The sequence below is a fragment of the Salmo trutta genome, chromosome 1 (assembly GCF_901001165.1).
Source record: "Salmo trutta chromosome 1, fSalTru1.1, whole genome shotgun sequence".
NCBI lineage: Eukaryota > Metazoa > Chordata > Actinopteri > Salmoniformes > Salmonidae > Salmo > Salmo trutta.
In genome coordinates this window covers 22,010,518-22,022,012 of record NC_042957.1, presented here as the reverse complement: position 1 = coordinate 22,022,012, position 11,495 = coordinate 22,010,518, and positions in this window count along the sequence as shown.

The following is an 11,495-nucleotide window of genomic DNA, read 5'->3' as shown; positions in this document are numbered from 1 at the left end:
CAATGGTTCATTGGAACAGTCTAAACTTTGCACGTACACTGCTGCCATCTAGTTGCCAAAATATAAATTGCGCCTAGAGTCCTAAATCAGATAATGACCTTTCTCTTGCATTTCAAAGATGATGGAACAAAGAAAATACAAAAAAACACATTTTTTTCTTTGTATTATCTTTTACCAGATCTAATGTGTTATATTCTGCATTAATTTCACATTTCCACAAACTTCAAAGTGTTTGAAATGGTATCAAGAATATGCTTACTTCAGGTCCTGAGCTATAGGCAGTTAGATTTGGGTATGTCATTTTAGGCAAAAATTGAAAAAAAGGTTCCGATCCTTAAGAGGTTCTTCTTGTGTTACTATTTTTATATATAGAATTATTGGCATTGTTGGGAAGGACTCGTAAACAGCATTTCGTGGTAAAGTCTACACCTGTTGTATTCGGCGCATGTGACATACAATTTTATTTTATTTTGATTTGAATGATTTGATTTTTTTTGTTTTTGGTCAAAAGAGACCAGGAATTCAACTAAAAATGTGTTTAATTTAGGAAATCTCCTCCCATGTATTCACACACAAAAAAGAGACATACTTTTGTGATTGTGTCTCAATGTGACCAAGGAATTAAATTATTGTTATTTTCAAATACAATCTCTTTTTGTGCTTAGGTGTGGTCAATTTGCAGTGTACAAGTTATTATAATGAGGTCCCCCCATCCCCCCGACCATCCATCCACAATCTAGATTCAGCCAATCGACCCATGGCTGAATCTAGATGCCTACCCCTGGTCTTCCAAATGAGAGGGCAAACGACCTCTGCTCTGAATGGTGTGGGTAAAAGTGGGAAACAATCTCAGCAGGTGCCCTGTGGATGGGATCTTATTGCTAACTACTGTCAGCATCACTGACTGTCAAAGGTTGTCTGTATCCCCAGAAAAAAATCTAACTGAAACAGTAGGCTAGTTCAGATCAATAACTGTGAATGACATACAGTACCAGTTTGGACACACCTACATTGTAGAATAATAGTAAAGACATCAAAACGATGAAATAACACATATGGATTCATAACAAAGTAGTAACTGAAAAAGTGTCAAACAAGTCAAAATATATTTTAGATTTTAGATTCTTCAAAGTAGCCACCCTTTGCCTTGATGACAGCTTTGCACACTCTTGGCATTCTCTCAACCAGCTTCATGAGTAATGCTTTTCCAACAGTCTTGAAGGAGTTCCCACATATGCTGAGCACTTGTTGACTGCTTTTCCTTCACTCTGCAGTCCAACTCATCCCAAACCATCTCAATTGGGTTGAGGTCCGGTGATTGTGAAGGCCAGGTTATCTGATGCAGCACTCCATCACTCTCCTTGATCAAATAGCCCTTACACAACCTGGAGGTGAGTTTTGGGTCATTTCCCAGTTGAAAAACAAATGATAGTCCCAGTAAACTCAAACCAGATGGGATGGCGTATCACTGCAAAATGCTGTGGTAGCCATGCTGGTTAAGTGTGCCTTGACTTCTAAATTAATCACAGACAGTGTCACCAGCAAAGCCCCCCCACACCATCACACCTCCTCCTTCATGCTTCACGGTGGGAACTACACATGCGGAGATCATCCGTTCACCTACTCTGGGTCTCACAAAGACACGGTGGTTGGAACCAAAAATCTCAAATTCGGACTCATCAGACCAAGGACAGATTTCCACCAGTCTAAAGTCCATTGCTCATGTTTCTTGACCCAAGCAAGTCTGTTCTTCTTGTTGGTGTCCTTTTTTGGTTACTACATGATTCCATATGTGTTATTTCATAGTTCTGATGTCTTCACTCTTATTCTACAATGTAGAAAATAGTAAAAATAAAGAAAAACCCTTGAAGGAGTATGTGTGTCCAAACTTTTGACTGGTGCTGTATATATTTATCTTCAGATTTTTTCTCAAGTACGGTGAAGATCACATGTCCGTGCGTGTCATCTCCCCAACAGCGGCAGCTGCAAAACATGCCCCAATGGGATCATCTGTATTGCCACTAATTTGCCACTAATTGTTAACCTGCTCTCCCAGTAACGTCATTGCAGCATTGTTTTCTGACCTATTGATCCCCAGAGGATGACCCAGGGACAGTAAGGTAAGGTACATCTCTCTTGGTACGTTAACCCACCATTAGCTCTCTCCTTCTGTGCCAATGGCCTAATAATCTCTCTTTGAGAGAGAGGGAGGGAGGGATGGATGGAGGGAGAGAAATGGCAACACACACGCAACACCTTAACCATGTGACTCCTTACACAACCAATCCCAGGCTTTATATATCACCTGTAGGGATGAGTCTCTCAGGAGAGATCAAAACAGCCCTTGACAGTGCTAGTGTGTGTGTTGGTGTTTTTGAGCAGGCGTGTGTGTTCTTCGGACACAGGAGAGAGCTGCCACCGCCGCACTCAGTCCAGTGGAGGACACCAGGGCCAGAGTGAGAGAAAGAGAGAGAGAAGGGACATAGAGCCAGGTTGCTAAAAAATAAACTACTCAGGGTTGTTGGAGAGTTGATCTGGTTTCTACTGGGAAAAGATTCTAGAGACCGCTAAGATGTTTTTCCGCATCCCTCGACTGACCCCTGGATACATCAGATACTTGCAGGTGCGTAAGCAGCTTGAGTGTGGTAACAGATGCTTAGATAAATATGCCTTTAGAGCACAGTCTAGATGAGCCTGTCAATCAAATAGAACTCTCACACATATAAAAAAAAAGAGAATTCGATCACCTATTAATTGACACTGTTTTGCTATATTGTGGGACTCAATCATATGGAATGGAAGCAAAACTGTTTGATATTGAGTGCATGTTTACCTTATTGTACAATGTACAGGTAACTGCCAAAATAAAGGAGACAGTTGAGTAAATGAGGGATACAAAGTATATTGAAAGCAGGTGCATCCACACAGGTGGGGTTCCTGAGTTAATTAAGCAATTAACATCCCATCATGCTTAGGGTCATGTATACAAATGCCCTGTTGCCCATTATTTTAGCTATCATGGCTAGAAGTGACTTTGAAAGAGGGGTCTTAAAGAAGCATAGGGTGTTTAGGCTGTGTGTGTGTGTGTGTGTGTGTGTGTGTGTGTGTGTGTGTGTGTGTGTGTGTGTGTGTGTGTGTGTGTGTGTGTGTGTGTGTGTGTGTGTGTGTGTGTGTCTCAGTCACCAGATCTCCACCCAATTGACCACTTATGGGAGATTCTGGAGCGGAAAAAACATTTTCCACCAACATCAACAAAACACCAAATGATGAAATTTCTTGTGGAAGAAGAGTTTTGCATGCCTCAATTAGAGTTCCAGACACTTGTAGACTCTATGCCAAGGTGCATTGAAGTTGTTCTGGCGGCTCGTGTTGGCCCAATGCCCTTGACACTTTATGTTGATGTTTCCTTTATTTTGTCAGTTACCTGTACATCTATCTAGCCATATCCTGTATTGTATTGTATAGACTAGTTAATGGCCTTGAAAGTGTCACTGTCCAGAGCCCAGCGGGTGTCCAGTGTGTTTCCGGGTGAGCAGGATAAGCAGGATTAGTCCCCCCTGCAGCCTTTGAATGGATCTGCATCGACGACACAAGCTGCTTCAGGGTCAAGTTAATGTCCTCTTAGTAAGATCTACAGTCAAATGACCTGAGATCCATGCTCTCAATCGCCCCAAGGGTATTTTAGGACCATGCAGCTAGATTTAGAAGCCTATTGCGTTTTTCAGGCGATAAGTGTCAAGCCTGATTAACTGTGTTTGGAGCTCAGCACAGTTAGCTAAGTTAGATAACTCACAGGTTAGATTAAAATAAACATTCTCAGTCACAGAAGCTGAGTGGTGTCATAAATTTGCAGTCACTCTTAAAAAAATAAATATATATTTGACTTTAAGGCTCTTTTCTATAATCTAACAACATAGAGCTAAGATAAAATAATAACTACATTTATATCTGACTTTAGGGCAGAGCCTCCCCAACTGGTCGGCCCGTGAGGGATTTTATTTGGCCCCCCCCAAGTTTTCTGAGCAAATATTTTTTTTAACCGTTTTTTATTATTTATTGTTGAACATAAAAGACTGTAAAAACACCAGCAAATCAGCTCCAAGTGATTTTAATTTTGAAATCTGTTCCGAAGTATTCCCACCCATAATAGAGAGATATATCTGATCGTATATAAATGTAAGCAAGGTTTGAAATTATTATCTTTTAGTCAAATATTATATCTGTTTGGGCTTCTTGCAGTCAATTTGCAGTCTACAAACGATTTGTAGTTATGTTCCTCCCCCCCCCCCCCCCCCCCAGTAGCCTGGATCTTCCCCATGGTAAGGCCATCACGGGGATGAAAAAGATGCTTGACCACTGTCACATGTTTAAGGACTCCAGAACAGCACAGGCCAGATGGAAGGTTTCTCTGCCATCGCCATGGTGACGACCCCTCTCTCTTGACCTTTCAGACTCAAGCTGCCCAGACCATGCTGCAGAGCCGGGAAGGCCCCATGATGTCGAGGGTGGCCATGCTGCTAGGGCTGATGGGAGTTGGGATGTCTGGTTACAGCTCGCGACAGCTCACCCTGCACTGCAAGCCCTCCGCTAACCTGCTGAGATGAGGCAAGACACAACACCTCTGACCTTCCACCCTGTCGGAGGTCGCCAGACCCCGAGAAGACGACAACATGGATAAGATCGATCACTGGAGCATATTCAACACCCCTGGATTCCACTTACACTACAAGAATAATTTGTCTCTGTTTCCTAAAAAGGTTTTGTTTTAGTTCAGTTTTTGTTCGTTACCCTTGCCCCTTTGATTACCCCCGTTGTGGTAGAAGTTTGGGACTGCTATGGTGTGTGGTCATCCACACCCCCTCCCCACCCAGTTAGCCGTCTATTCTTCCCTCCATTAAAAATATTGATATTCTTTTAAACTACCTCTCCCTTTCAAACCAGTTAAAGTGTTATTCAGCCAACACACATCAATCCATTCTTATTGAGCTCTTAATGTTTTCTTGAACTGGTAACATCCTCAACTTTAACCACCCATTTTGTTTTGTAATTCTGTGCCTTAAAGGGGGCGATACATTTAAATCAGTTTAAAACACCAAATGGTGTTACCTCACGCTAACCCAAGAAGACCAAAACCCAAGAAATAAAGACATCGCAATTTAGAAATATTAAATATGTCAAATATTTTTCAAAACCTGCCGAAATTCCCCAGTCTGCCTGTTTATTGCCATTCTCTTGTTTCTGTTTGGCAAGGCATGTACACAGAGCTTAGCACCTCTGTCTTAGGGAAGGTATCCAGTGTTTTCCTGAATAATGTCACGCATGGCAGGAAAGGAGAGCGAAATCAAAATGGTAGCATCTTGGAACTCCGAGAATCCAGTTGGTCATAGTGATTATAATTTTTTTTTTGTCTGTTATCATCAATGCTCTTGATTCTGGAGACAAGATTCCTTCATTTGGGACTTGCTTTACTTTCTTTGTCTGCTATGTTTGCATGCAAAGAAATGCAGGAAAAAATCCTTTGACCAAGATTCAAAATGTACTCAACCGACCTGCTTCCAATTGTATTTTCTAATGTATTTTTTTATTTGGTCAAGCCCAACTTTTTCCCATTGAACCTATTTGATTTTGCACAGTGAAAAGATTGATATTTTTACATACATTCTTTTCACCAAAACACTGACACTTTGCACTTTTTTAAGAATGTATGTGTGTGTGTACATAATATGTACATAATGTACATATCTGAATATTTGAAGCTTGAAGAGATTAGTAGATGGTTAAGTGACATGGAAAGTGACGCCAGAATGGTTTGAGAACTAGTCTGGGTGGAATCCAGCTGGATTCACACACGGCACCACAGTTTGGTATCAGGCATCCAGGACAGCCACCCTGGATGGACCTCACTGGATGAATGCCACCGTATGTGTGAATCCACCGAGATTCCTCCCGGTTGTCCGCCATGTTTGTCAGAATAGGGATGTTTAGATTAATGGCCTTATGGTCTCTTAACATAGCTAGCATGAAATACTATTTATATTTCCTTTAGATTCAGAACATACAATACACACTTTGTAATAAGGGAAATAACTTTAACACGACAGCATATGAATATATCACCGACACATTGAATGTTTCTTAGTGGTATACTGTAATTGTAAACATGAACGTACTGTAGGTTACTGTGTCGTAACCATGGGATCCCACTAGTCTGGTTCAGAGGAAACAGTGGATGTAACCAGACCTTAGATTTACACTGAATTCTCCAATACAACAGATTACCATGCCGTTGGTAGTAGTCCAGTGATCCAGTGGTCTTCCAGTGATCCAATTAGGAGAAGTGTCTCTTTTATGTCCAGCTTCACCAGTATAAAGGGTTAGTGACCCTAAATAGAGGCCCTGAAATAGAGGCCCTGCTATAGAGACCCTGCTATAGAGACCCAGACCAGTGAGAGGAACATAGTAGGAGTTATGAAACCCCTAGTTTATCTTAGTCAATGTAATGTTGCATGAACTTGGTGAAGAACTGGCACAGAATTCAATTCGGAACATGATTGATATAGAGAGCTGCAATGGGGGAGTGATGTTATCTCATACACAGTGTAAAGGGTCATTGCTGTTTTAATAATTATAGTACACTACAGTACTTTTTGTTTTACAAGGTTACATTTTATACCAAAAGGCTTACAATAGGCCTATCTTTGTATCGTTGCTAAATGTAACAATGTTGTCAATGTGGTTTAGGAATGCCATAGTGAATTGAAGCATTATGACTGCTTCACAAAGCACCTTTCAATATCTATTCATGTTAGTTGTTATGATACAGCATGTATCAATACTATGAATAAAAACCTATAAAGTGATGAAATTGTCCCTCTATTCTTCACCTTTCTTGTCATGATTGGTAGTAAAAAAAAGAAGCACAGATTACAATGAAATGCTGATTCTACTCACTAGATGTCAGTAATGATTTTACTTTTGCAGGCCCACATTTTTCCCAATTTCCCATTTCATGTATTATTTTTTATTGAACCTTTATTTAACTAGGCAAGCCCATTTCATGTACCGCTAATATTTTAAGAACAATGTGCTCAGTAAGCAGATTGCTGCGGTCCCAGTAAAGTGATCACCGACTCAAACTGGTGGTTAGCACAACGCTGTTCACGGTCAAGGCTATGGCTGCACGGCCGCCCGGTGCTAAGAACTGACCCAGTTAGCGGTAAGCTCCTTCAGGGGCCCAGCCCGCTCCAAAATCCATCCCAGTAACGGCTAGTACAGGTTACGGCGACACGCCATCCGCCCAGGGCTTTCATACAAACAACAGCTTAGAGCTGAGGAGCTTTCCAGTAAGAAATGAACCGAAATAAACAGGGAATGACAAAGTACCACACACACACACACACACACACACACACACACACACACACACACACACACACACACACACACACACACACACACACACACACACACACACACACACACACACACACACACACACGCTTGTCTGGGCTTTCATGAGGTCACTATCGGCCTCAGGGACGGGAGACAGACACACATTAATACTCTCTCTCTTACATAGCTTCGTACATACAGTATATACGCATACATACACTCGCTGTAACACTTTCTCTACTGAAAAACACATACACACACACACACACTACTCCATTGTGTGTCTGTGTCAGTATCTGGTGGCTCTTGTTACACTCTCTTACAGCCAGTAACAAAGAAATGAATGTCTCTGCAACTGAGGACAGGGATAAGAGAGAGGGAGAGGGAGAGAGAATGAGATCTAACCAATCCCTCCCATACCATGCCTGAGGTCTTTTAGGACCGTTTGTGCGTGCGTGTGCGTGCGTGCGTGTGTGTGTGTGGACGTGTTTAACTATTCTTGTGGGGACCAGAAGTCCCCACAAGAATAGTAAACAAACAAACATTTGACCAACTGGGGACATTTTGTTGGTCCCCACAATGCTATTATATGAAGAGTGCCTTGGTCCTCCTTTCTTTTTGATGACCTATTCACCCCTTTTACCAAAGAGCACCTTCTGTCTACCAAAATGTACTATTGTGTACCTTAGTAGCGTTTCCCTTCCTCCTCTTTCTGCTATTTCTAGGGGGTTTAGGGTTAAGGTTAAAATTACTGTTAGAGTTAGAACTATGTTAAGGGTTAATTTTAGGGTTAGGAGCTAGGGTTAGTCTTATGGTTAGGAGCTCGGGTTAGTTTTAGGGTTAGGAGCTAGGGTTAGTTTTAGGGTTAGGAGCTAGGGTTAATCTTATGGTTAGGAGCTCGGGTTAGTTTTAGGGTTAGGAGCTAGGGTTAGTCTTATGGTTAGGAGCTCGGGTTAGTTTTAGGGTTAGGAGCTAGGGTCAGTTTTAGTTGTAGGGTTAGAAGCTAGGGTTAGTTTTAGGGTTAGGGGCTAGGGTTAGTTTTAGGGTTAGGAGCTCGGGTTAGGAGCTAGGGTTAGTTTTAGGGTTAGGAGCTAGGTTTAGTGTTAGGGTTAGGAGCTAGGGTTAGTTTTAGGGTTAGGAGCTAGGTTTAGTGTTAGGGTTAGGAGCTAGGGTTAGTGTTAGGGTTAGGAGCTAGGGTTAGTTTTAGGGTTAGGAGCTAGGGTTAGTTTTAGGGTTAGGAGCTAGGGTTAGTTTTAGGGTTAGGAGCTAGGGTTAGTTTTAGGGTTAGGAGCTCGGGTTAGGAGCTAGGGTTAGTTTTAGGGTTAGGAGCTAGGTTTAGTGTTAGGGTTAAGGTTAGGTTTTTGGGTTAAGGTTAGGGTTAGGGTAAGAGTATGGGTTAGGGTTAGGTTTAGATTTAGGGTTAGGGGTTAGGGAAAATAGGATTTTGAATGGGACTGAATTGTTTGTCCCCACAAGGTTAGCTGTACAAGACTGTGTGTGTGTGTGTGTGTGTGTGTGTGTGTGTGTGTGTGTGTGTGTGTGTGTGTGTGTGTGTGTGTGTGTGTGTGTGAGAGTCTATTCCCCTGAGCTGAGCTATCCTAATCACACTGCAGTACACAACGTACCTGTGTCAAAAGAGAACAGACACACGGCCTAATACAGTCCAATGGGACCTAACGGCCTGTGAAGAATCAGTACATTTTATATAATAGCATAAAGCCTTTAAAACAAACTGAATTGTTAAAAACCCATACACCTGTGGAGTCTGCCTGGTTGGTGCCTGTAAGATAAGAAAGATCGGCTGGGTTTTATCTGATGTGACATGGAGTTACTCTGAATTCTGTCAGTCTGAAAATGAGAACTGATGAAATAAAGATTCAATAGAATAGATGGATACACTTTACATTACAGTACCCCTATAACTGTGTAACTATTCAATACTCATGTAATTACAGGGTAACAATATTGTAATTACTCATTATTACACTGTGCTCACAGCACTAATCTTAACCTTAGCCATAACCCTAACTCTAACTTCAAGTCCACATACCGGCTCAACCCCATCCCCAACCTTAGCCATAGCCACTTGTAACACAGGAATAATTACACATTAGTAAAGACAGCAGTGTACACTGTTCAGTATCCTGCTTTTGTTAGAACATAAGGTTCAAACAATGAATCACACTCTTTTTTTAACTCTTTGAACAGTGTGTGTGTCCTCAGTGTGATGCAGCACATTCCTGTGGTGGTCCTTCTTTAACTGTGGAATGGTTAAGCCTGGTTTCAGTGTGTCCTCTTCTTCTGATCTCATTAAACCCTATCTCCTGTGTAAGGACTTTTTTCCAACCCCTCCATAACACACACACACACACACACACACACACACACACACACACACACACACACACACACACACACACACACACACACACACACACACACACACACACACACACACACACACACACACACTAACCTGAAAGGTCAGCTATTGATCTCTGGACAGAAGATAGCTGCCCACTTTTACACAATAACAAATAGGTTTTATGCAAAGACACATCCGCCCTATTTTAGGGCTCTGTTAGCATGCAGGTTATGGTGATACAGAGTTGACGACATGTCTTGAATGGATCTTGTTCTGAATGGTAATGGACCGGCCTCATTGGAAGAGTTAATCAGATACTGACAGTAAGTCATACTGTAGGTAGAGAGGATGATTCTAACACAGATGAGTTTGGTTGCTACAGTGGATTGCAAGAAGCCCAAACTCCATTCACAACCGCCTTCCCTGGGGCAAGAAGTGGAGATGGAAATAAAAACTTGAGCTGCTTCATTCAAAGCACCAAGTCTTCATTTTTGAGGAAGGGCACGTATTTTCCGCTGGTTTTAGTGTTAAAGTGTAACTGATGATGCAGTTGCTGCAAAAACAGGCAGGTTGCCCTACTACACTCAAATACCTGTTCAGCATCATTAGACCCTCTGACTATTTAAAAAAAAACGAGTTATTTGAACATGTTTTGAACATCCCCCTTTCCCCCTTCAATCTCTAACCTTTGACCCCTTCTGTTAGTCTCACATTCCATTCCCCACTGTCCCTTTTTATTTGGTACTCTTTAACGAGCCTGCCGCTAACAATCTGCTTTGACAAACACCCCTCACAAACACAGCCATTGTTGGGAGCCAGAGACTCTGAGAGGGAGAGAGAGAGCAGGAGGAAAACCCTTGAGAGAATCAACAACAGCAGTATCTCTCTGTGACCTTCTCCTGCGGTTATTATGATGAATGGAGGGTTTTGACTTGAGGAGGAGGGGAAAACGTTTTAAAATAAAAGGAAAAGGGTTTTGAACTTGATCCTACTCAGTTGTGAGAGCGCATCATAGTGACTGTCCTTCCAGGTCTTGGCTAAAGAGACTTATGATGGTCCCTCAGGTTATCATGGTGGCTAAAATCCAATCAGATAGATGCTGAGTTAGGGTAGTCCCATTTCAGACTTCTAACACTGTGTTAACCCTGAAACCCTGGGAGCAGTTACAGATCATTATTATTAGTGTTGTGGGAGAGAGCTATAATTGACCACGCACACACACACACCGTCTTGTATAACTAACCTTGTGGGGACACACAATTCAGTCCCATTCAAAATCATACTTTCCCTAACCCCTAACCACTAACCCTAAACCTAACCCTAACCCATAGCCTTACCCTAACTCTAACCTTAACCCTAACCTTAAATCAAAAACCTAACTCTAGCTCCTGACACTAACCCTAAAACTAACCCTAGCTCCTAACCCTAAACCTAATTTTAACCCTAACAATAATTCTCACTTTAACACTTAACCCACTAGAAATAGCATTTGAACTTGGGGGGACTAACAAAATGTCCCCAGTTGGTTAAAAAGAAATTCAGTTTATTGTTCTTGTGGGGACTTCTGGTCGACACAAGTATAGTTAAACACGTCCACACGCACACGTCCACACGCACACGTCCACACGCACACGTCCACACGCACGCACACACACACACACACACACACACACACACACACACACACACACACACACACACACACACACACACACACACACACACACACACACACACA